Below are 26006 nucleotides of genomic sequence, written 5' to 3'. Positions count from 1 at the left end.
GCGTCTGTTGTTAACTAGCAAAGAAGGGGTCACTTGAGCAGAAGGTTAGGCAAATGCCTTGAGCAGTTAAGAAAAAAATTTTCCTGCAGAAAAGCAATTCTTTTGATGCCAGCTTTAAAAATAATTTATGTAGTTTCTTTTTCAGTCGCTGTGCTCTCTCTGCGATCTGTATCATGCAGCATTATTAGCGTTTGTTAACAACAGCAGTGGTAAGGAAATTAGTCATCACCGTCCTCAGACTGGGCCATTGGAGGCAGAGACGGGAGTGGTCGTCAGAGCGCTCAGTTCAGACCGCTGCTGTCAGCAGAGGTGTGAGAATGCAATGCGGGAGGGCATTGGCTCCCTGCCGCAGTTTCTGATGAAGCGTCCCCGCTTGTAATGCAAACCCCAGGCCGGCTTCTCCAAGGCGAGTAGCTCCTTTGGTTCTAGAAGAGGAGTGTTGCTTGGGAATAAACCCGGCGCTCAGCTTTCTTTGAGTTTGAATTTCATGAGAGCCTCACTTACAGAAATAAGGTGACGTCTCAGGAAAGCAGTGTATACACTAGTTTTATTTTCAAAGAGTGTGCAAACTCAGATTGTAGCAGTCATTTCTCATGAATGATGTGGCGCCATGGATTCAGCCTCCGGTTATGAATTTGCATGCCCTGTGTGCTTTGGTCCATACGTATGTGTCTGTGCATAATGAGGCCATCTCTGTTCATTTAAAATTCATTCATTCAACAGGTATTTATTGAGCATCAATTAGTCACACTTTCGCCTCTGTTTTTCCCCATCTTGGAAAAACGGGATGGCCTTTAGCTGTGTTTTATTGGGTACGACTTTCAAACATTTTAGCAGGGACTTGCTAGCACATATGGTACTTTTGTGGAAATTAAAATAAAACAGATCCCTGTCAGTACAAATGAATTCCTTTCAAAACTGTGCCTTCCTCTGAGAGGCCGAGGGCCCCGGGCGCGATGAGGGGAGTGAGTTCCAGAGTTCAGCCCCTACCTGGACACCACTTTGCGGACACAAAAGACATGCCTACACGGGGAAGCTAGTGGCACATGAAGCGTAGCAAGGCAGTCTGGGTTCTGGTCAGCTTTTGGCGATTTGCACCAAGAGTGGGGAGCACTCCTTCAGTGTGTGTTAGCCAAAGAATCTCTATACCAAAGACTCTGGCCGCAGTCGTTCATCTGCCAAACGAGGGCATCGGACTAGATTCCTTTTTCCTCACTAAAAATATGTGTTTTGGTTATATAGTAGAGAGGTCAAGGGCATGGGCTTTAGGGTCAGACTGCTTGAGTTTGAATCCTGGCTCTGTGATCTCAGAGCAGTTTGACCTTGGAGAATCTCTCTGAGCCTCAGTTTCTTTATTTCTAAAATGGAGTTGATAGGACCTAGTTCATAGAGTAATTATGAGAATTAAGCGAGTTAAGGCATGTAAAACACAGAGTGCAGGACCTGGAGCTCGTGCTCAGGTTTCATGAGCAATGGTGGTGGTGATGGTGTCATCAGTATGGTTCCACATCTCCGGAAAACCAAGAGCCAGTCCCCGTCTTTTCCCTGATGGAGTTCTAGCATCAGCCACCTCACTAACACGTACTACTTTACCCACCTTGGCCCCTCAGCCAATTACAACGCCCTCTGGTCACTAACCTATAGTGAATAAGGGCGTTCACCCTGTAAGCCTCCATGGAGCACCCACCCTCCGTGCCCCACACTAGTGTAATACCCTGCGGGCGTCTGCGGTCTTTCTAGGGGAGAGGAGTCACAGGGCAGGCGGTTTTGCCTGAGTCAGATGATTGGTGTTTGTTGACATCCCCACATGCTCCCAAAAGCAGCCTCTGGAGAGTCTTAAGAAATAATCCCACATGCAGATGAGCTCCTGAGGTGCCTAAGAAGAAGCATAGTGTATCAGTTAGCCAGTGCTGTGGAACCAGCAACCCCGAAACATAGTGGCCAAAATAACCACCGCTTATTATTTCTCATGAGTTTGTGGATGGCTTAATAGCTCTGGTGATCTGGGGTAGGCTGAACTGATCTTAGCTGCGTTCACCCATGAGTCTTGGGTCAACCAAGGTCTCTCATTCCTGCAGCCCAGGCCTATTCTGGTGCTGGTGGCAGGGGTCCAAGAGAGAAAGTGGAAACAGCAAGACTTTTTTTCAAGTCTTTGCTTGTGTCAAGTTTACTACTCTCTCATTAGCTAACGCAAGTCATATAGCCAAGCCCAGAGTCAGCATGGAAGGGACCACCAGAGAAGAGGGACAGAAGGAGGTGTGCAAAATTGGGGACTTTATTGCAGTCTCCCACACCCAGTAAATGTTATTTTTAAAGATTTCTAGCTCATAAACTCACCTAGTAGTCAGTCTTAACATTGAGTCGTATATATCAGAGGTGTCAAAAAAAACGTATACAAGTGGACACTTTGGTCAACGTTGCTCAAGCAGTAGTTCGTCGTAATCACAAGTGTCTGGACACTGATGGGAACCACTTTGAGCACCTCTTGTAATTGCAGACGTCAAACATGACTCATATGCATCTTTTGTTATCAGTATATATTGAGTATCACAATTTTAATAGTTTTTTTCCTTTCTTAAAATGTACATACATTATTTTGGCACCCTCTGTATAATTTGTTCTTTTAGAAATTAGTTAGCGAAGTCCTTCTGAAGTATATAACGAAGTGAAAGGTAGGGTGAATTTGTCCCTACTGAGGGAAGACTTAGCATGCAGCTAAGTCATGCCAGGGGGTGCCACTAAGACAGTTTGGACTGAGCCCCCCTTTTCCTGACAGCTGGCCATCCTGGCTACAGAGAAGCCAACTCAGAGAGGGCAGAAGGCACCCATCAAGAGCTGGTTCCAACTGGTTTGCAAACCACATAGTGTCCCCTGCAAGGCCCCTGAGATGTAAGTCGTCTATTAGAATTCCCATTCGGACCTTAGCATTAGGATCCATGGAAATACTCTCCAGATTGGCAACTGTTATGTCCTAATTTAGTGTATGTCTCCAAACCCTGCCACCAAGACACAACGGCTCCCACTCTTAAATAAGCCTCCACGTATTTGAAGACACCATGTGGTCTGCTCTCCTCTAACGTGTTAACCAAACTGATCTACTATTTTCTTATAGGACCTAGTTTCCAGCAATACCATCACTTCTTCCCTGTTTCTCTCTAGACTTTGCAGCATTTTGCCACATCTGCTCTTAAATGTGGTGAGAGTGTGCTGCCCAGGGTATGGTCACTGGGGACGGTTCCCAGGCCCTACGCCTTGTCCTTCCCCACCCAACCCCGCAACCCCCACACACAGTGTAACGACAGGTGGCTAGGAAATGACTCAGGAGGTGGAGTGTAGAAGCACAAGAGGAGGCTTCCAGCACAAGTGGGAGGGGGGAAAAAAAGAAGCTTGACGGTTTCATATATAAGTGTACACAGCTAATAAACTCAGCCGTCCACGCCATGGCAGATAGCTGAGTCCTTCCCTCTCCTCAGGCTCTTCAGGGTGCATGCATCTGCTTAAGACTTGTGTCCTTCCAAGTTCATCTTCAATACTCACTGTAACAAGAGATGCCTAAGCTAAAGTCAGCACCAAGTGATGCGATTTACCCTCCCATGTCATTGCACCAACCACAGTGACCCCAGGTAGTAACCAGAATCTATTAGAACTCTTACAACAGTTAAGAAAAACACCAAACTCCAGCTTTTATAAGTCATTCTTCTGACAGTGCAGCCTGGTAGGTGTTTCTCTTAGAATTTGTGGTTTTTTCCCCCTTCTTTCTTTTCTTTACTAACTCAAGTCTCAGTGTTTTCTCACAAAAGTAACCAACGTGCATTGGCTCAGTGCGGGGAGAGGCGAGTTATCCCTGTAGGTCCTGCTTATGTCCTCACCTCCCATGTACTTTCTCCTACTCTAATTTGGAATTTCTGCAAGTGTATTTTAAGTGAATAGTAAAGCATTATGAACAGAAGTCTTGTACAGTTAAATGCAATAGGAAAAGCATTAAGCCAGGCTCCTTTACTGTAGGGCTTTTCCGACTGTTGAATGTGCTATTATGTCTATTCAGACTCTTCCTCGGGGAGTGTAAGTGAGACAAGCCCTAAGGGTCCCCTCTGGGAACTCTGGAAAGGTACATTCCCAGTCCGGATGTGGCGCATCCTCCCCAAGGAATGTGCCTCACAAAGCAAGCCTGTCCCACCCAGGTTTCCTATCTAGTCACCGGGTCCCAACAGGCTAACTTCAGCCACCAACACAAGACAAATGAAGAGATTCAATAGCAGAGCCTTAACGTTCTCATTGTTGGTCACTTTGCACACAAGTAGGAGTACTTTCCAGGTTTTCTCACACTGATATTCAGAATGTAGAGTTTGGGATCATTCATTCAGTCAACAAATATTTACTGAATGTACACTTTGTGCCAGGCAAACAGGCCGAGAGGCGCAGCCCTCATGGGGATCACACTCTTGTGGGTAGAGACAGATAACAAAATACAAAGTATGGCAGACGCTGGCAGTTGCTTAGGAGAGAAGCAGAGGAAGCTAGGAGATGCGAGTGTGGGAGTCGTGCTGTTTTCGTAGTGAGCACAAGGAAGGATGAAGCAGTGAGGAAGGGAGCCAGCGAGTGTCTGCTGGGAGAGCATCTCGGGCAGCGGGAACAGCCAGTGAGATGTCCAAGTCTGGAGCCTGGGAGGGAGTCCAGGGCTGGAAACCTGAGGTTGGCGCGATCGGCGTACGTATGGTGCTTCAAGCTGAGAAGCTCGTTTAGATTACCAAGGGAGTTGGGGAGGAGAGGAGGTGTGAGAATGAAGCCTCAAGTTTAAAAATCGGGATGCGAGGGGCAATCAGCAAAGGAAATTGAGGAGGACTGGACACTGGCAAGGGAAAAACCAAGAGCGTGGACGCCAAGTGAAGGAGGAGGGGGTGATGGGCCCGTGACACGCTGCTGGATGAGTGAGACATAGACTGCAAACTGACCGGGCCGAGTGACGTGGATGTCCACGTGAACTTGACAAGGGCTGTTTCCATGAACTTGTGAGGACAGGAACTCAGTGAAAAGTAGATTTACGAAAAAGTGGGAGGAAAACAAACAGTCAGTAGGAAGGGATTATTATTTCAGAGTTTTGCTGGAAAGGGGAGCAGAGAAAAGTAGCAGGTTGAGAGGGGTGGATGGTCAAAGCTACTTTTAAGATCGGAATAATCATAACCTGTTTTTATGCTAATGGAAATAATCCATTAGAAGTGAGAAAATGATGACATCAGAGGAGAGGGGCGGGTTGCTGCTGCGATGTCCTTGAGCGGTTAAGGGAAGGTGGGACCTAGGGCACAAGTGGACGCTTGCCCTTAGGTAGGGAATTGTTCCAACAGCTTGATGGACACAGACCCAGCTGGGTGGGCCGGCATGGTGGTGAGAGCATGAGGAGCTCTCTTCTGATGCTTCTAAGTTCTCAGAGGAAATGGAAGCAAGGTCATTAGCTGAGACCCCAGATGGGGAAGGAGGTATTGGAAGAGAGGATAGGCTGTGATATAGTAATCAGTGGGAGTGCAGAGAGCAGACGGACTAGGGCATTTGGTGAGATTATCAGGCAGCCCCGTGGCCCCTTTGAGGTTGACGGGCCTGCATTGTCAGTGAGACCAGTGGGCGTGGATGCCTGCTCTTCTCCAGCCAAGCTCAGCTGTGTGGAGGAGAGCAGAGGGTAGATGCAGAGGTGGATTAGCCACCATTGTCCTTTCCAGGTGAAGACAGTGAAGTGAGAGAAGTGATAATGATAATGATGGAGAAAGACGGAAGTGATGACATGGGGGCAGAGGAAGGGACAGTCCACAGTTCGTAGGGTCAATAAGTTGCAAGTGATGAAGTGGACGATTGTTGGGAGTTGGGGTACGAGAGAGAATCAGCTGGAAAGATTGGGGGGGGTCAGAGGGCGGGACGCTTGGAACTGAGGTTGTAAAGGGATTGAAGTCATGGATAATGACATGGTCTAGTAGGATATGGCCACAGAAGTGAGTCAGTAAGATCTTTGAAACAGGTGAGGTCAAGGAACTGACAGGCCAGCATATCAGCAGGGTTATCTGTGTGAGCATTTAAACACCAAGAGCTATCAGGAGCAATGGCAGGGGAAGTGAGGGGTGGTTAACTGACAGGGTGGGTATCAAGGGATGAGGGAAAGGGGCCTTGGCGCTGGGGGAGTGTAAGGATGAGGCAAGGACACTGGCTGTGACATGGGCCTGGTGGCTCGCAACTCAAAGCAGGTGTTTCGTTTTTAGGATGGAGGAGGCAGGAGTAACCTGGAATTAGCGATGAGGAGCAAGTCATCTCTCACATCCTTCCAGGTAGGTTCTTCAGAGGTGTATTGCTTCTGGGTTTCCTTGTCTCCTAACCTTTATTCTTATTGTGTTCAATTAGGGCCCCAAGGGCTCCAGTTCTCAGCCCTGACCATGTGAAAATCACCTACAGACATTCTTTAACATGATAACATACCCAGGCTCCACCCGGAGCCACACGGATTTCATCGCTCTGGGGTGGGGCCCAGGCATCTGTATTTTTCAGGGAAGAGTTTGAAAAGGTTTGCGCCTCGGAGGCCTGTGCATTGTCGTGGAGTGGTCCACAGCTTTCATCATATCCTTGAAAAGATTCCAGACTCAAGAAGATTAAGGCTGAGCCCCTGTTTTTCTGATGAGAAAACTGCACCTTCATCGATTGTTTAAAATCTTTTTTATCGGAGATGGAGATGGGAATTGGGAAAAGGGAGTTTCTTAAAATCTGGGAAGAACGTTTCCAAATCAAGTGAAACGATGGTGGCTTTTCCGGAACGTCAGCAGGGCTTTGAAACCTCCATGCCGCGGAGCCCCTGGGGCTAGCCGGGGACCCCGCGCCTCCCTTCCCACCCTCTAACCGTGCACCCGGTCACCGGCTCCGGCTTCTCTCACTGTTGGTTTCTGTGTAGGAGGGCTGCACCCCCAGGCTCACTCAGCACCTGGGCTTTGTGATGTGAAAACTGCACAACCGTCATATGAGTATCATGCCAAGTTGTATAATTTTTTTCTCATAAAGTGGAAAAAAGAAGTTTCAGAATCTGCGTGCAACCTCGTCTGGCCTTCTGAAGGAACAGATGGGTGAAGAATGGGGTCATGACACTGGAGAGCCCTGGCGGCAGCAGCCCTCTCAGGCTGTGGTGGCCGCCGCTGGGCTTTGTCTGCCGTGTCCATGCTCATGTCCCTTCAGTGCCGGAGGGCCCGCTGCCCGTGCCCTCGCTTTTGTGAGTCTACTCGCTTCGTTAAAACGCTTGCCAGCGTCCATGCGCTGGTCCTGGCCCCTCCGCCACAGGCCTTAATCCTTGGACGGGGAGGCAGCAGTGCCTTGGAATTGGGTACTGGAATGATAGCCGTCATCTCGGCCACCCTGTATCTATTCAGTCGGGATTCTGAGACGCCCAAACTATGCCGTGACATTGCTCAGCAGTTAGCTCAAAGGTAATAGGGAGCACTTCATAACTTGTTAGGAAAGACGGGTTCTGGTGACAGCAGTAGCTGCGAGTTCCTGAATATGTCCGCCCTGGCCGAGCGACTGCCCATCTCCAGCCCGATGAGCGCAAACACCTCCTGGTCCCTGCACAGCGTGGGGACGGAGCCATCAGCAGATGGAACAGGTCGGAGCGTGCCCGTGGCCTCTCCCTGCTCAGCCCTGTCTTCCTTTCCTCCCAACACTAGGCGTCACTCCCCCGCCCCCACCTTCTCTTCCTGCTGATAGTCCTCACACTTGATGCACCCCACATGTCAGCCACTGAGTCACGTTCTCAGTCACCCACACGGTTACTCGCTGCAGCCCCTTTCATGTCCGTTTGGCCCAGATGTCTGGGTTTGAAGCTTTGCCTGCTTCTCCTCAGCAGAAGCCTCTAGGTCTGCAGGCCTCTGGGAGTCCAGAGCAACCAAGCCAGCCACGGCTGACCTGCGGCTCTCCCCACTCCTCCCTGGGATTTGGGTAAACTTTCGGGGGAGTCTGCCATGGCACCCACAAACCCAAAGGATCCTGCACAAGGTCGCCAGGATGGAGGTGGCAAATTAGCAGCCTGAGGTGCATCTGGTTGGCATCTGTTTAGCCCACACAGCATCTTAAAACTACTGTTGGGGCCAATTGTCCTTAGCAAACATACTGAGCCGACATTTAAAGTTAGGAGCCACCACCAGTTAGTTGGATGCAGCACTGGGTCTGCATTCCAGCTGGTGGTCATTGGCTGGAGTTCACGGACCTTAGACAGGCATGTCTCTAGGTGGCTGGAGTCCCGCCCTCCCCCATCCCAGCCTCTGCCCCCTCCCCCACCCCAGCCTCTGCCCCCTCACACATCTATGGTACTCGTCCTGCTCACGGAGGCATTGGGGCGGGGCACCTCTGCAGCTACCGCAAAGGGAATCCAGCCCAGCCTGCCAGGAGTCCAAACCCAATAAGGTAAACGAGCTGGTGGCTGTGAAAGCCCAGAAGGAAGGCCAGCTCCGTGGACCAGGTGGCCGCAGCCTCTTTGGTGCAGGAGGAAGAGTATCCGCAGCGGGAACACACCCAGGTCTGAGTCTGAGCCCAGCGCCTGCTGATAGTGTAACGGGCTGAGGCATTACCCACTACGAACTGAAGGTTTCTGTTTTAGAAAGTGGAGGTATTCATTGAAACATCGTTGTGAGGCTAGGAGAGACATGCGTGGACTAAGGACCCAGCACAGCGAATGCCGGCTGCCATGATGACCCACCCCCTCTCCTTTCTGGCCTGTCCCCACTCCTGAGTGCTGATAGGACAAGCGCAGTACTGATGGGCGCGTCAGCAGAGGAGACAGGGGAGTGCCAGCGATACTGGCCAGACGTGAAGCCAAACAGACTCCAGGGTGTGCCAGAGATGTCTGGGTACCCAAAGAGCTAGGGAGGCAGCAGTTCTTATTGTAGCAGATGGCTTTATGAAATACTTACAACCATGACCCTGAAACTCATCGAGTGGTTTGTGTGTCTGCTCGGCCAGGGGACAGAGGTCAGGAGCCTGAACTTAGCGATGGTAGTGGAGAAGGTGGGGAAGGGACATATTCAAGAAATCTGTAAGAATTAAAATTCATTGCTCTGTATGGAATATGTTGATTTTGTGTTCTGTCAACTTAGCTGCAATTACATTTCCCGGAATTTCCTTCTCTGGGTATGTTTTGGAAAGTGGAAGTGACGTAGCAGCCATCATGTCAGGGATCTGCCGGCTCCCCGGGCAGCACTGGCCCTCAGCTTGTCTGCCTCTCACCCGTCTCCTCCTTAGGTCTTTCCAGGGGCTGAGCTGGGCACGGGAGCAGCTCTCAGAGTCGGGGTGCCAGCTTCTCGTGCTGGTCATCAGGGTGACATGCGGTGAGACAGACATGAGTTCCAGTGCTTCCTGTAGGTTCCAGTGTATCCTTGTGACTCTAGGTTTTCCTCAGTCTTCCTTAAGGATGTCCAGCTTTCCTTCCTGACCGCCGGAGTGCCCCCAGGCCTAACACACCTGGTGGCCCATGGGATTCAGAGTCGGTTGCCATGAGACCCTCCCACAGACTTCCACAAAGCCTCCTTCGTAGTTCCACTCCAGCAGCTGGCTGGCAGGTGATTCTTCTCTGGTCATTTCAGGCCTTTACTTCCCTGGCTTCTCCCATAATGGTGTGAGGTCTAATTCCTATAGTGAATCCCTTAGTCCATAATGTCCATAGTGGTTCTGCTCCTCCGAGGGAACCTTGACCGATACAGGGAGGAAAGGAAGGAAATGATGGCAAGTTTCCAGGTCTCTGGCTTGGAAGGTGAACTGGATGGGCGTGTACGAAGAATGTCCAGACGACAGCTAAAGACACACACCTAAAGCACTTGAAGCGGCTCCCGTAACGGCTCTTAGAAAAATGGAAGAAGCATTGCATTCCTCTAGAGAACCCAGAAATGTAGAGAAGCTCTCATTCCCAGCCCAGCTGACTTTCATCAAGGCTTCCACCTCCAGGTCACATGGTCATCTGCTTTACTGCTCTGGCTGTGCGAAAAGAGTCATGTAGAGATGGCCTTACCGATCACCACTGTCCTCAGAGGAGGAGGCAGAAGTGTTTATCCTAGGTCTATATGAATGTAACTCCTTCACAATGCATTTGTAGTTGGCTTGATATTTTTATTCTCTTTTCTATGTGCCTGTTATAGACAGCCCCAACAATTCTAATAAATAGGGAAGATTTGCATAGCAGGGTGGCCCTGTGACCTCAAGGAGACTAAACTTGGTGCTGCATTTTGGGAGAAGTGGTGGCAGTGGAAGGAAGTTCTCACCATTCTTTTATTCCTTTTCTTGAAGGTCGGGAAAATGACTAAGAAGAAATAACTAATGCAATTTCAAATGTCCGGTGTATTTGCAGGATCCATTGTTGAGGCTTGTGGTGGCCTCCTTAGCTTTCTCCTGCCCATCAGTTACTCTGGCTACCATGGTTTCATGCTTCTGTGCTGCGAAGCAGAGGGAGCTTCCAGGGCTGTGCTAGGACGAGCAGCTCTGTATTTGGCCTAATCTCAGATCAGAACTGAAGGTTGGAGGCGTAACTCACAACCGTGGTGCCTGTTTAAAGGTAGTTTTTTTCCGAATGGATGGGAAATGACCTTTAGAGCGAATGAGCATTTTCTCAGTATGTAAGATAATACATTAAAACTTTGTTCCTGGAGTATCACAAAGTTGTTTCGTCAGCTGGGTGTTATCTGAGAATCAATAGGGTATTTTGTTTGTTTGTTTTTAAACTAGGGAAAAGCTACAAAACTAGAGAGCAAATGAATGCGTGCATGTCCATCCACCACAGAAGACTTTTTGCAGCATTTTAATGAGGCGCGAATGGAGTTGCAACGCTCCTGAGAAAGGTAAGACCTGTGTGTGATCTGACCCTCTTCACCGCCTCCCCTGCTCCCGTCTCTGCCTGGAGTATGGCATCGCCTCCTACATGGCAGCCCTGCTCCCACCCTCGCCTCCTGCAGTGATTCACCACACTCAGCAGCCATAGGAATGCTTTTCAAATATGTCAGATTATGTCCCTTCTCTGCCAAAATCCCCCCGTGGTTTGGTTTTCCCTCAGGGTAAGAGTGAGTCTTGGCAGTGGCCAGAAAGGCCCCATACACAATAGTCCCCATTACATCTCTGGCTCTCACTCTCCTCCAGAGATCTGGCCTCCTTGCTGTCCCTCCCCAGGGCCTGTGCACCAGCTGTTCCCTTTGCTTGGAACATTTGACCAACTTCCTCACGTCAAGACATCTTACAGATCTGACCTTCTCTATGAGACTACCCTGACAGCCTCCCCAGATAGCATACTTCCCCCTGCCACCTCACTTCTCATCGCCCTTACTCTAGATTTTCTTTTTTTATTGTAATTAGCATTTTTACTACTCTGTATAATTTATTTTTATGCTGTGTTTGTTGTTTATTTTCTGTATTTTCCCGCTAGCATGACGCTCCATGAGGCAGGTACCTTTGGCTTTCTGTACATCGATGCAACCAAAGTGCCTAGAACTGTGGCACATAGTAGGGGCTCAAAATATAGTTGCGGACTTGAATCGAATGCTTATACGAGATAGTGAGGTTCAGCACTTGTAGTCTAATGGACTTTCCTATATATTCAGAATCAGAAACAAATATGCAGAAAGATAGGAAAAGAAGTTATCTGCCATGTTTGACATGACATAAATCAGAATTAAAGTGCCTACAGCTTTTGTGTCCAGAGGTGATGGACGCTATTCAATGCCACACCAAGATTACAGCCACCTTGTTGTCCTAACAATGATATTGGATTGTCGGAAAAGTCATGCCGTATTTTGTCTATGTTTTTCAAAGGTCATTTATTTATATAAAGAACAAAAATTAATGATATATTGCCCGTTTTGTTCGATAACCTTTTGCCATCTTTCAGTGAGCTTCATAATTCCTCATTCTTAGAAGGACCTGTCTTTATTTGCGAACAACTAAACAAGGTGCTGATGTACAGCCTCATCTGAATTGAACGTTATACCACGCAAGGAGTTTTGAAGAGAATGAAACAAGTGGAAGTCTGACGGTGCAAGGTCAGGCAACTATGGTGGGTGTGGCAACACATCCCATCCAAGCTCCAGTAATTTTTGATGGGTGACCATACTTGTGTGTGGTCTCGCATTGTCACAATGGAACACAACTCCTTTACAATTAACAAGCTCTGGACATTTCTGGATGATGGATTCATTAAAACTGTCCAATTGCCAACAGTACACATTCAAATTGTTTGGTTCCTTGGTAGGCGCTTGAAAAACACAACACCTTTAAAATCCCACTGCACTGAGAGCATAACCTTCCTCTGATGAATGTCTGCTTTCGATGTGGTTTGAGGCGAATCATCACATCAGGTCCAAGACCGTTTGCACACCACATTGTTGTCAACAATCCACTTCTCATCACCAGTTATCAGTCGCATCGGAAAAGGATTGTTTTCCTAACATGTAATGAGCATATTGCAGATGTTTTTACGTGCCATCAAATAAACTTTTTTGAGTTCAGCGGAATCCAAATATCGAGCTTGCTTATGTATCCCAGCTTCTTCAGGTGGTTGTGAATGCTTGAATGATGGATGTTTAATGTTTCTGCAATCTCTTGTGTCGTGTAACGTGGGTTTGACTCAATCAATGCCTTTATTTTGTCGTCATCAACCTTGGGGGCCTCCCTGACCGAGGAGCATTGTTGAGATCAAAATCACCAGCACGGAATTTTGTGAACCATCGTTGGCACTGACGTCCTTGTAGAGCATTGTCACTGTCAACTTTATGCAACTTTTCACAAGCGTGACACGTGTTCTTCCCTTTATGAAAGTAAAGCAGTAAAATATGGCAAAAAATGCACAGTTCAGTCTTCCATCTTTATCATGTTGTAAAATCTCCAAAACTCAACCAAATCACTCAATTTGTTTTTAGAATGAAGCTAGAACTGTCAGCTGTCAAATGACGTAGGAATAACATAGATGCGAATGACACTAGTAATTCCAAAAATGAACTGGTGCCATCTGTTGCAAACACACGTCATGACTTTTCCGACAACCCAATAGAAGAAGCTAGCGCAAAATATCAAAGGAGGCAAACAGAGCGTGTTTTAGAAGTGTGTCAAGTACCGGCGTCTGAAATCAGTTAGCCTTTGTATAACACGTAAAGACACTGAATTGCCCATAATTCAGGTATATTGGACTTTAATAGCTTGTGAAGGCTTCCAACATGGCGGGCACTGCCTGAGTTGCTTTCACTCATTTTACCCTCCCACAAGCCGGCAAGTAGATCTCATCGTTTTGCAAGTGAGTTAATTGAGATACTGAACAGCAGTTCAGCCTCTTCAGGGTCACAGTCAGTGGACTGGCCTGAACCTGGCTTCCTCCTGAGCGGTTTCTTTGGTGAGCAGACGTGTGAAAAGAAAACTGCACCGTATTTTTGTTGGCTTATTCATATGAAATATGGGCCCTCTCGCTCTCTTCTCCACCCTTCCCCTCTTAAAGAGGACATTTTGCTTTGGGATGGTTCCTGGGGTCCCCTTTGTTATACAGAATGCGAATCATGAGCAGATGGGACAGCGGAGGTTAATATGGATCTTCACAATAAAACTCTGGTCAAAGAAAGAGAGCAGCAAAAGCCTGCTTGGCTTGAATTCACAGTGCAGTGTTTTGAGAAGATCTTTAAGATAAATTTTGGAGTTAATTTGGTATCAAGGCAATATTGAGGGTAAGATGGGGAAATGAAATTTTAAAGAAATTTAGCTAAGTGGGTTTTTTTGTTGTTGTTTTTATTTTTCAATTACAGTTGACATTCAGTGTTATTTTGTGTTAGTCTCAGGCGTACAGCACAGTGATTAGACATTTATATAATTTACACAGTGACCCCATGATTAATCTGGTACCACCTGGCACCATCCATAATTATTACCAGATTATTGACTATCTCCCCTGTGCTATATATACTTCACAGCCCCATTAGCTAAGAGTTTTAAAGCAGTCTCCCTACAGCACATTCAGCAGAGACCGTCGCAAAGGTTTAAATACTGTTTATCCACTGTTCAGATCCCAGACAGCTGTTTTTTTTCAATGAAAGTCCATATGGGATTGGGTCACACAGTGGTTTGCTTATATGGATTCTGTTCTGAAAGGAAGGGAAATGGATAATAAGCTCCAGCATCACCCAAGCTTAAACATCCCAGAGTAATCAGATGCCTCCTCTGTGAGCTCTCTATCGCTACATAGCAAATCACTCCAACACTCGGCAGCTAAAAACACAAATAATCACGTCTTGTGTCTCACAGGCTCACCCCGTGCAGCCTCCCTGCCATCATGGCTCTGGCCTCCCACAGAGAGCAAACCAAGAGAGCAGCTGGAAGCGCACTGCCTTTTATGACCTAGCCTTAGCAGTCACATGCCATCGCCGCCGCCTTGTCCGGCTGGTCACACAGGCCAGCTCTAAGGTGAGAGGGACTTGCCAAGCCGTGGGTACCAGGAGGCGAGGTTCACTGTGGGGCAGGGTCATCTTGGTGCCTGGCCTTTTTCTTTCTCCCCAAATCCAGTGGTCCCTGAATACTGGCTGTGCTTGCTTTATGGCTGTTCATTTCCACCATCTCTACTCTTCAGCTCCTGTATCCCATTATGTCCTGACTGATGTAATGGCCTCATAACTGGCTTTTCTATCTCCAGTCCATATTTCTTTTTACCACGTCTATCCTTCCTGAACAGAGCTTGAACAGAACTAGACGTAATTATAGTTATATACATTTCCGTCCATTGATTTCCCACACTAGATTGAAAGGCTTTGAAGGTAGTGACTGTTTCGCATGTTTACATGTCTCCATAGCTCCCAAAGTGTGCCTTAGAGAGGCGCGAGAAGGGGACAGCGGGGCGTGGTGGTTAAGCCCGGGACCCGCGGAGCCAGATAAATGCTGAATCTGAGCCCCAGCTGTGAAGTCTCAGGCAAGGAAGTCATGCTTTCTGAGCCTGTTTCCTCACTCCTAAAAAGCAAGCTAATCACAATTAATTCATAATAATTATAATTGATGTAATTATCAGGAATAGCTATTACAATAGTTAATAATGCCACCTTTCGGAGCATGAGAATTGGATAGATTATGTGTGCAGAGGGCTTAGCATTGCGTCGTGCACATACTCAATGCTTAATAAATGGTAACTGTTAGTACGTCACACAGTTGGCATGTAATAATTTTTGAATAAATAATGAGAAAGGAAATTGAGCCAGAAGGCCCTGAGCCTGGATGATCTTTCTCCAGCTCTCAGGGACTCTGGGGCCCTCAAGCAGCGCTGTCCCACAGAACTCAGCAGCGAGGGACGCACTCTGCCCACACCGCTCCATGGGGCAGCCCTGGCCCCCTGTGGCTAGTGAGCCCCTGAAATGTGGTTGTGTGAAGAAGTGTGTTTTTAATGGTATTTACTCTTGATTCACGTACACTGAAATAGCCACGCGTGGCGAGCGGCTGCCTCAGTGGTCAGGAGAGTGATGGTCCACAGGTCTGCAGTTTCACAGCAGCACGGCAGGCGCCCCACCTGACAGACCCGCTCTCCTCCTGTGGGCAGCCGTGGTGTCAGCCCTGCTCTGGAAAGCTGAAGTGGAACACTTCGAGACCGAGCGTGTTGAAACTCCTGTACGCAGGAAGCACTGCCTAACTTACATTCTCCCTGCCCAGGAGCCAGACGTGCTGCAGAATAAAGAGATGTGACTTCTGTTTTGAGGAAGGAACGATGAGCTAGCGCAGCCAAGCTGCATACACACCAGGAAATAGCTCAGGTTAATGTGACAAGTGAGAGAAAATAATTAGCATACAACTGCTGTTTCTGATTTTATTCTCAACGGAAGCCATTATAATGCAGTCATGTATGTCACCTTCCCCGTTCCCACCATCCCATCTCCAGGCCCTGGCTCTAATCCTCACAAAGCCCTGTGTTTAGATGTATTACCTTCCCTCCTTCTCACAGAAGGGGACCTGAGGCCCCGGGAGGTTTGGAAACTTACGTGAGGCCACACGGTAAGTGAGTGGTGGAGCCCAGCTTTGAACCCAGGACGGCTGTGACCCAGAGCCTAGCGTCAGCCATTCTGCTCCTCTGCCTCCTTCTTTATAACGTGTCCTGCACATCGCTTGCTCAGTTTTGAGTGTCTGTGGGTCTTATTCCTTTTTCTCAACATTAGTTTGATTATGCAATTATATAATTGGAGAAAAAATTTAAATATAGAGAAAAGAAAGGAAGAAAAGAAAGGGAGGGAGGGAGGTTGGTTGGTTTAAATTTGGCATTAGCTTTAGCCTGTTTTCACACTGTGGAGAGTAACCACACTCTAACTTACTACCCTGCGTGTCTCTCCTAGGGAGACGGGGACAGCCCAGTGTGAATTGTAAGCTTAGCATCTCTTTACAAGGTCAGCAGTTCGGGTTTTTTCACGTGCGCACAATGGACCATCAGAGTCTGAGGGGAATGTATTGATTATCAGATTCTAGGCCCATTTCCTCCTTTTCAAAGGAGAGAATTAGAAGGCCCAGGAGTTTGAGTAACTTGCAATGATAATCCTCAAGAAGCTAAAATTATTCCTCGGCAGAGGAAAGGTAGCCGAGCTCCTAGAAACTCCTCTCTGCACTGACAGGCTATATTTCATTTCATGACATCCCTAAATCCATTTGTTCATCAATTCAGTGACAGTCAGTAGGCAGCCACTACTGCCACCTGTTGGTGGTGGGCAGAGTTGATGCATAAAATGGTTCATATCTGTGGGAGTCCTTCAGTTGAATCTTCATCACAGGAACCTCTGAGAGGCATGGGAATGCGTTCAAATCTTGGCTGTGCCTCATGTGAGAAGTATGACCACTTTCGTTCTTGGTTTTCCATTCATAAAATGGAGATAATATCCCATTCATAGGGCATTATAAGAATTAAATTGACAAATGTATTATATATTAGTTCGAATAAATGCTAGCCAAAACCTCAGTGGCTTAACCCAGTCTCTTTCTAACAACATCACAGTTTCATGTTCATGCCACAGTTCAAAGTGGGTGCTCAGAATCACCAGGCAGCTCTCTTCCAAGTGGCGATTTGGGAGAAAGCGTCGTCCATTTACCAACTCCACCGTCTTCAGCTCTGGCCTCCAAGTTCACCCTGGAGCCCAGCACTCACCAGCCCAGTGAGAGGAGAGGGCTTCCATGGGCCAGGCCTGCAGCTGCATATGTCACTCCCATACCCACCCCACTGGCCAGAGCTCAGCCTTGTGGTTGTGTGTCACTGCTGGGAAGACTGGGGACCATGGTCCAGTGGTCTGTGCCACAGCCATGATTTTTAGTAATGGAAACATAAGCATTACAGTAATGAAGTTATGGATTTTTCTGTATGTGTTATATAACACTGTTTACATTTTTCTCAGTGTTTAGTACGACCCAGATATGAATCTGAAAGGCAGCGTGGTGTGGTGTGGTGTGGTGAGCTACACGGTGGTCTTAGACACGTGGCTTCTCGTCCTGTGTGGTCTTGCACATATCACCCAGCCACTCTGAACCTCCGTCCTGATGTGGAGAATGACGGGGGGGGGGGGGGGGCGCAGCTGGTGTGTGTGTGTGGTCTGCCTCCACCCCCATCTCCCTGTGTCTATAGTTTGCAGCTTTTTGCATAGAAGTAATGCAAAACAAAACATGGAGTGACTCTCAGAATAAACAAGTGCTAGAACAGCTGTTATCTGGGCTTAGGTGGGAAGATTTCTAGGCGAGAAGTAGCTTTAAGCCCGTTCTTGGCGGACAGGCAGTGAGGTGTGGAACTGCCGGCAAGGAAGGCACGAAGGGGACTGTGAACGAGACTAGTGGGGCGGGTGCGTGGTGAGGAGAACAGCCTGGCTGCAAAGGGGGCGGAATGTGTTGGAGTTCGGCTGGGGCCGAATTACCGGTGTAGTTTCTTTCATAGGCAGAGGGAAAGAAAACATTAATGACAGGCTCCCAAGCTTAGGAGGCCATATTTAATCTGAAGGGATCCCATTAGGAAGCCAATTATAGTTTTTGTATAGGCAAGTGACATCACAAAACTCTGTTAGTCATTATGGAAAGAGGTCTGATTAGATCACAGCACTTGACGTGACAGTACCTTGTATTAAATTGCTAACTTCTAAAGTCTGAATGCTCCCCAAATAATCTTCCAGATATGTTAGTTATCTGAATTCTATACCCATTTCAAGGGAAAAAGAAAAAGTTTTGCGAGGTAATGGAGAAAATTGAGGGTGTGGGAAGCATCAAATAGTTTTACATTGAAAGAGAGCCCTCATTTCTCTGCTTTATTTGATTTGATTTGATTTTTAAATTGAGGATAAATATGTAGGTAAGACATGAGTCAGAGCAAACTCAGAAAGTACCTAGAAGCCTTCTGCATTTGAAGCATGCTAGCTGGTTTCATGTGGGTGAAGCTTGGTTTTCAGGAAGACACACTGAAAATAGCACTTGTTTGTTTAGATTTTGCCATTCTCTAGGGGACATACAAGGATGTTCAGTGAACTGAGGGGAAGAGCGGCTTCTGGGGAACTGCTGCGGAGAGCCTGGTCTGGAGGGAGGGTGGCTCCGGAGCAGACCCTGAGCATGTGGCAGCGTTTCGCTGGACCAGGCCTGGGGAGATGCGGCCTGAGCCCAGGTCAGCACACAGTCACCACACTGATGCCAGGCAAAGGCCTCTGTCCCTCTCAGGGAAGCAGGCGAGGAGTGAAATATGCCACCAGCAAGCTGCTGGCAACGGCTCTCATCAGCTCTTGGGAAGCACGGTTTTCCTTTCGTTTTTAAGAAAAAGGTTACGTGTTCCATGGGTAACTATTGGTCATTTACGACATGTCAACTGTTTCACACGAATGCAGTCTTCCACTATTAAATAACCACATGGCCTTAGCAAGTCACCAGCCTTTTCTGGGCCCTGGGCTTTGGTTTTCTTCTCTGTAAAATACAGAGACTGGATTATATAATCTCTGAGGCCTCTTCCTGATCTGAAATGATAAATTCGAATTCAAACAACTTCCTCTTTCTGTTGAAGTAACATGAAGCTTGAGGTTACTTTCTCACATTGCTCTAAATCTCTATCGCTCTTAAAACATAGAAGAGAAAACCCAGCAGCCCGTGGAGCGTGTGCAGTGGGAAGCAGCCTCGGTTCAGGCCACAGCACGTGGGGGGGAGGGGCACTGGGCTCAGAGCTGCGCCCCTCCACCCCCGCAGCAGGGGCTCTTCACACCTTCAGGCCTGTTAGAAACACCAGTGTTTTCATTGTGGCCGCATAGTAGGTCGTCTGGCTGTGTGCACTTTCCAGTTTGGCAGTAGTTTATTTGCTATTTTTATTCTTCATTCCACATCCATATTGTTAAATGGGTTCTACTTCTCTCTCAGGAGCTAATTTCTGTAAAGCAAGACCACCTTCTAAACAGAGCAATTTTATATACAGTGTCCAGGACAGTGTATGCGATGACAATGTGATAGATGATGATAAGAGCTAAAGAAACAGCATAGGATTCAGAGCTGGGAGCATCTAGAAGCCATTTCACCACATCTGGCTTTTTAAATTGAAATTAACTAGAAATAGATGACATAAAAAATTCAGTCTTCTGCCACACCAGCTGCATTTCAAGTGCTCAGTAGGCACATGTGGTCATGACTGCCATTGGGACAGGGCAGATACAGCACACTTCCTTCACTGCGGAAAGTTTGGCTGGACGGTGCAGCCTTAGACATCAGCTAGCTATGGGATCAGATTCTCCAGAGATGTCAGGGAACTCGAAAACCTCTTGAGACATTCTTCTATCCAGGATGGTTCAAATCTCTCCAGTACTAAAGACCTTACCACCTTACACAGTGGGTCCATTCCATTTTTGTGAAAACTTGATATTAGAAAGCTCTTCCTTAAATTGGGTAAAAATCCATATCCCTGTAACTTCTGCTCTCTCTCCAGACATAGGGTAAGTGTAACAGCTCTTCCAGCTGGAACTTTATCAGAGCGTAGGTGTACCTGTCACACTCCTCTCCCCCAGCTGATGCATGCCATGTATTCTGCATGGATATTTCAGAACATAAACAACCCCCACCCAATAACCCAGCTGCCAAACACAGAAATATCACCAAATGGCTTGTTTTGGTTCAGCAGTTTGAAAGTGTAAGAGGACAGACGAGGAAAAGAGAAGCCCTGGAGACAAGTATCTGCTTCCAATGGTATCTAGAAGACAGGTGCTCTTAATAATGACGCAGTAAGAAAGGGCGTCTACCTCTCCTCCAGGCCCTGTGGGGCTTGGCAGGTGAGATGTTGCGTTAAGTGCCAGTTACAGCTCCAGATCTGTTCAACCGACACTCGTGGACCCAGGGGGTCTCTGTGGGGCCACAAATGAGACTGAGACATTTTCCTCACCCCCAATTGCTGGCAGGGAGGTCGGGTAGATCAATACACAGTCAACCACCACTCTGGACAACCCCCTGGAGCGTGTTTCAAAGGAACCAGCAGATCGGCCTTGGAGCGCAAATGGTCACAAGCAGTTGCTGTCACAGCAGAGCAATTTCTGAGGGTCACTAAAGAAGGGGACCCACAACCAGCTTCCTAGGGAAGACGACTGGCCAAACCACTCTGGGCCAGCAGGACATCTGGCACTGCATAAAGAGCTACCTTCTCGACCAACAAAAAAACTGCTGCTGACTCACTTCCTTAGATTTGGCATACCATCAGAAACAATATCACCAGCCTCACCACCAGCCAGGCCCCTAACAGTGCTAGGTCCCAGAGTTGACTGTATATGTACATATGTGTGTGTATAAACACACGTGTATATACATACACATATATGCAAATAACTCATAAGTAGGATTTTAGATACTATATATACACACATGATTTTATATTTTTATGTTTTAATGGTCTTATAATTTGTACATAAATGTATATCTATAGCATATTTCTAGTTGTACACACTTATATATAAGGTTTTCTCTAACACATATGTATGTATTCACCTGTACGCATGAGGACATTTCTGGAAGGACACATGAGATATTTTTCATGGTGGTTACCTTGGAGAGGAGGAATGGGGTGCTGGGGCTGGAATAGGGAAGGCTGCATTTCTGTTTCATGGCATGGCCTTTATATGTTTTATTTCTTTTACTGTCTGTGTTACTTTTGGAACAGCAAAAACGCTTTGATGAATATTTGGTTTTCCTGTGGACCCCACCATCTAGCTCCACCTGGTTTTCCAACATGAGCTCCAAGTGCAAATAGAGCTAAAGACCTTGCTCCAGGCTGGGCTCACCCTGGCGCCTTACCTTCCATGCTTTAAGTTATTGTGTGTTTTTCCACCATTTGCTTACCTGCGAAAACTACGTCCAAACCAAGATCAAATGAGATGACACATGTGACGATGTGACAGTGCTTTGCAAGCTGTAAACTCCTACATGCAGGTCCTTGTAACACTGGCTTCTTAAAGAGCACCCAGAGCTGTCCACCTCGACTGTAATCATCTAGGTCCTGGTCCTCTTCACGAGCCCGTTTTTGAACAGAGATGTGTAGGGGTGTGATGGAGAGGGCTGGGCTATGATGCAGTGACAGGGAATGCAGTGGGAGCAGGCAGGAAAGACAAGCGGGGGACAGTACACGCTAAGGTACTCCAGGATCCCTGATGTAACGCGGGCCTCCTGCAGCAGGAGGCTTCTCCCTGGCCTGAAGCCTGGCTGCCATCACTTGCCCCTCTTTCCAGCTGGCGTGTGAAGACCTTTGCTGGGACAATGAGGTATCATTTTAGGTCGTTTCATAAGAATATGGTGAATTCACGTCTCTTGGTCCAAATGCTGAGCCTCCTCCCCCGTTCTCTGCCACAGTCCTTTACTGCTTCTCTCGAGGCCTCTTGTTTTATTATTCATTGAACCGAAATTTGCTGAGTCTCGCCTCTATGCCAGGCACTGTCTCAGTCCTGGGGACATGGGATGAATATGATATTGTCCCAGCTATCATGATATTCACTGTGGATAGTGGAAAAGGACATGGAAATACCCTTTGCCATCTAGAGTGTTAACTGTTCTAGCAGATGGACGTAGAGTGCTCTGATGGTGACTAACTATCCAACGGGGAGGGAACAGACATTGACACGTAGGTAGGAATTTGCCAGACCAAGGAATTTTGAACAGAAAGCCTTGCGAATGCACAAGAGATTCAGAGGGAAATGAGTAATAGGGTTCGGCTGAAATGCAGGGTGAGCACAAAGTGAACAGGCTGGGCAGGCTGTGAAGGGCATTTGGTGTCAGGCTAAGGAGCTTACACTCTGTGCAGTTGTCAGGAAGGGGCTGGGGAGGAGGAGAGTCCTTTCGCTTGATTTTACAACTTCTGTGAAGGAAAACTTATACAGCCAATGGTTATTTACCTTTAACAAAATAATCATTTATAATAAGAACCTTTCCAAGCTACTTATCTCTTTCCTCAAATAACTGGCCATTCAATAATTACGTATAAAGCACAGAAGACATTCCAAATCTGTTTGGGAATCAAAATCCCCAGTTTGATGAGTTGATGAAAGCTATGATTTTTTTTCCCATAAAAATGTAGACACAGAATATTATGTATGATTCCAGGGAGTTCGTGGAACTCCTTTAAAAATTCCTGAGTTCAAGAGTTATATAGACAATTAAATGGCAGTTTTGTTCTGATAGGCCCCTTTTTAAACAAAGAAATTATATACAGAGTCTTGTGTACTGACCGAAATCTTCATATTGGGTTCAGAAGAATGAATTCAAAATCTCAATTCAGTGATAAGTCTGAGCTCATCTCCCAAATACAGTGTGGAAGTTTGAATTTTTTTTTAAGTCTTCTTGACTAAATGAACTCTAACTCATATTTTATTAACATGGAGAGGGTCAGAAGCTATTTTAGGATGCCCACATAGGAAATGAAAGAGGAAACAATCCTGTAAAATAAGGTGAAAAACAACAGTTCCATCAGGTGTCACAGCCTTCTTTTACTGTGTCCGTGTAGATGCGAGAATGAGTCCGTGACCATGAGGCCTCCCCAGCTTTAAGGCTGGCTAACTGTCAGGACACGGTGGGATCCCTTTTCTGGTTTATTAACCTGAGAGACCCTTGAAATTGCAGCCCCTTCTGCACGTCTTTTGGAAATGTGTTCTTGGGCTTTCCTGTTTGGGACCTGCAGAGAAGGCTGGGGTGGGGTGGGTGGAGGCTTGTGTATTGGAACTTTCTGTGGCAGGAGTGCAAAGAGAAAGATTCACTGCTTGCCTTCTGAAAACCAAATTAGAATTTTTTTTTTCAGATGATAAAGCCCAATTTTGTTGAAAAATAAAACGAGTTTTGAAGTCTTGGTTGTCCTATTAATATGGGAAGAAGCTGATCTGGTGACTTGATCTTGAGGTTTGGTGTACAGGAGGATTAGAAAGCTGGAGGAGGAGTGTGAAAAGCACATGCGAGCGGGTATGGGTGGGGGGAGAGGGGCGGGTGAGGACAGACCCAGCTCCTGGCCGCCTCCCCTTGGCTGAAGTCTCAGCGGGGACAGCTCTGCTAGAGAGGCTGGGCAGCCACTCCTGTTTGTGACGGTGGGAGAGGGCTGGCTTGCAGTGCATGCTGGGCTAGCAGGCAGAGTGCGAGTGAGCCGTCCTGAGCTGCCTTTGGCACTCACACAGCACAGAGCATTTAGAAGCTCCTGCTGGCAGGAGGAAGGCTGCAGAAGGAAGCCACGGTCCCTCTTGACAGGAAACCCCAGGCGAGAGCAAAGTGGCTACGAGGCCGGCTTGCAGCCAACCTTCAGAGGCCAAGTCACCAGAGGGAATCCTTGGTCACGCCAGCCTCAGGCTTCAGAATAGCCACCAGCAACACGCCAAGGGGCAGAGGCAGGGCAGCCAGTGTGTGGCCAGGGATGCCCCAAAGAACACAGGAAAGCCCCTCACATACCCAGCTGCTCCCCGAAACAGAGATAAAGAGAATTCCGAATGCCTAAGCATTTACTGAAGGACCGAATCACCCCCAAAGAAGCCATTTAAATGAGTTCTGATTGATGGTATCGTATCATGTTTGAATAGGTTGAAGTTCAGACCAGGGCTCATGAGGAGGATGAAATCAGCCCTAGAGAATCAAATTCCATTTTCTCTGCACACAGGACTGTGCCATGAGTGAGTTTGGAGTCCTGCTGCACAGTTCTACCACCAATTCAGGATCATATCTTACTTACTATTGTCTTTGAAAAGTGAGGGGAAAAGTCCAAATTTTAATTAGCAGGGTTCATAATTTTCAATGCCCTAGGCAAATATCATTGTTTGTATTTAATAAATGACTGACTTTTCTGTTACACAAGCCATATATTGTTTGTGTGCCTATGTGTGTGTGATACATACATGCATACATCTTAATATTCTCTATTTCCTTTTTTTTGTTGTTACATTTCCTGTGTGCTGAGCTGGGGTATTTATTCTTCTGAATGATGCAATGGGTTAACAAGATAATAGGAAGGAAATCTTTTAAGGTACAAGGACCTTGACACTACAATTTGTTTCAGTTTGATTAAACAGATGGAATTCCACGCAAATGGAAAGTTGTGAAGGCGGACACCTCTATAGCACATAAAACAGCAGTGAACAAAAGTGGTGGGAAGCCACTGAAATGAAAGGCGGGCAGAATGGTTTCTAGCATCACACCTTTTACAACCATGCTCTGCTGCTTTGAGCCTTCGCACTCAAAATCCAAGTTTTGTGACAATAAGAACAAGTGATGTTTTTACTTGTGAAATGCTCGAACTCCTTTCTAACCGTCAGAGAATGAAGTGGGTGATTGCCTGGAAAGCGACTCATACATTCCTTGAACATTTCTCTCAAAAAGTAATTCTTTGTTGCACATGTAAAGGAAGCCCTGGGAGCTACAGTAAATGTGAGAGTTTGATTCTGAATAAAAACTACTGAAATTTATGGTCAGGAGTCTTCATTTTGGATAGAGATGTGACGGGCATGTCAAAAGTCAACCAAAAATTGTAAGTGTAATATTTTGGAAAGTTTGGTATGACCTAATTTTAGTTAACTGGAAATATTTCTAATTAAAGATGAGTATATTTGAAGTGACAGAGTGCTTCAAGGATGCTTTCTTTCCAACTAATTCTGTAATGTCGAAACAAGAATTCATGAAAAACAATAATATAAAGATCCCAATGTAACTTTCTTCTTTAAGTTCAAAAAGGATATAAATCTTTCCAACTTAACAAGAAGTTTTGTCTGCTTAGTTGCATTTTGATAGCATGCAGAGTTGGAGAGATTTTCAGCACTACAGTCAATATTTTGACATCCTATTAGGTTTAGATAACATCATTTTAAATGAGGAAAAAATATCCAATTTAAAATAGAAGAAATATGCTTAATGGTAGTGGGTGTCTGAGGTATGAAATCTGCAGACACAACAACCAAAGGAGAGGGCACGTTTGAGAGGGGGATGGGGTGGGTGGAGGATAAACCAAGAAATTCTGACTGTGGGCATTTAACACTCGCACCGTTATTGTGTACTCGATCTCCCTTTGTTTCTTCTGTTTAGTGTCACAAGTGGCTGTGGCCCAAGGAAGCACAGGCTGCCTAATTGTGTGCCGTCACGGGAACTGGCCACACTCAGAGACAGCAAGCGATTCCACCAGCGTAACGGTAAACAACGCTCCCAGGAAACCTTCCAATAACCCAGGTCAGTGCTGGCGAGCGGACAGCTGGACGGCAGAGCGCCGCAAATAATGGACACTGGGCGGGGAGCGCGCAGAAAGGGGCCCCACCCCGCAGTCACAGTGACGTGTTGTGGGGAACAAAACATGCAGCGGGGTGGCGGGCGGGCTGATTTCAGTCCCGGCTGGGAAAATCGCTCATCTGTCTGCACCTGTCTCCTCATTCATCATATGGGAGGGAGGGCGCAGCCTTAGAAGGCGGTCGTGCGTGTTAAGTTAAAGTGGGGAAAGTGCTAAGCTGGTGCCTGGACTGTAGAGGGACTCCTGAGATCCCCTTCCTGTTACTTCTACCGAAAATGAACAAGTAAGTGCATCT

General features: G+C 47.0%; 1 long non-coding RNA gene across 1 annotated transcript; it reads left to right on the top strand.

Moving 5' to 3' along the window:
- Positions 1-10364: 10364 nt before the first annotated feature.
- LOC109395978 (uncharacterized) lies at positions 10365-25650 on the top strand. Its single transcript, XR_002126767.1, has 5 exons — positions 10365-10558; positions 10729-10841; positions 14275-14433; positions 24497-24964; positions 25516-25650. It is a non-coding gene; the product is annotated as an uncharacterized LOC109395978 (long non-coding RNA).
- The last annotated feature ends 356 nt before the right edge of the window (positions 25651-26006 follow it).

The sequence above is a fragment of the Hipposideros armiger genome, unplaced genomic scaffold (genome assembly GCF_001890085.2).
Source record: "Hipposideros armiger isolate ML-2016 unplaced genomic scaffold, ASM189008v1 scaffold_1, whole genome shotgun sequence".
NCBI classification, from domain to species: domain Eukaryota; kingdom Metazoa; phylum Chordata; class Mammalia; order Chiroptera; family Hipposideridae; genus Hipposideros; species Hipposideros armiger.
Note: the sequence above shows the minus strand (reverse complement) of the source record. Positions and strands in the feature narration are given on the sequence as shown.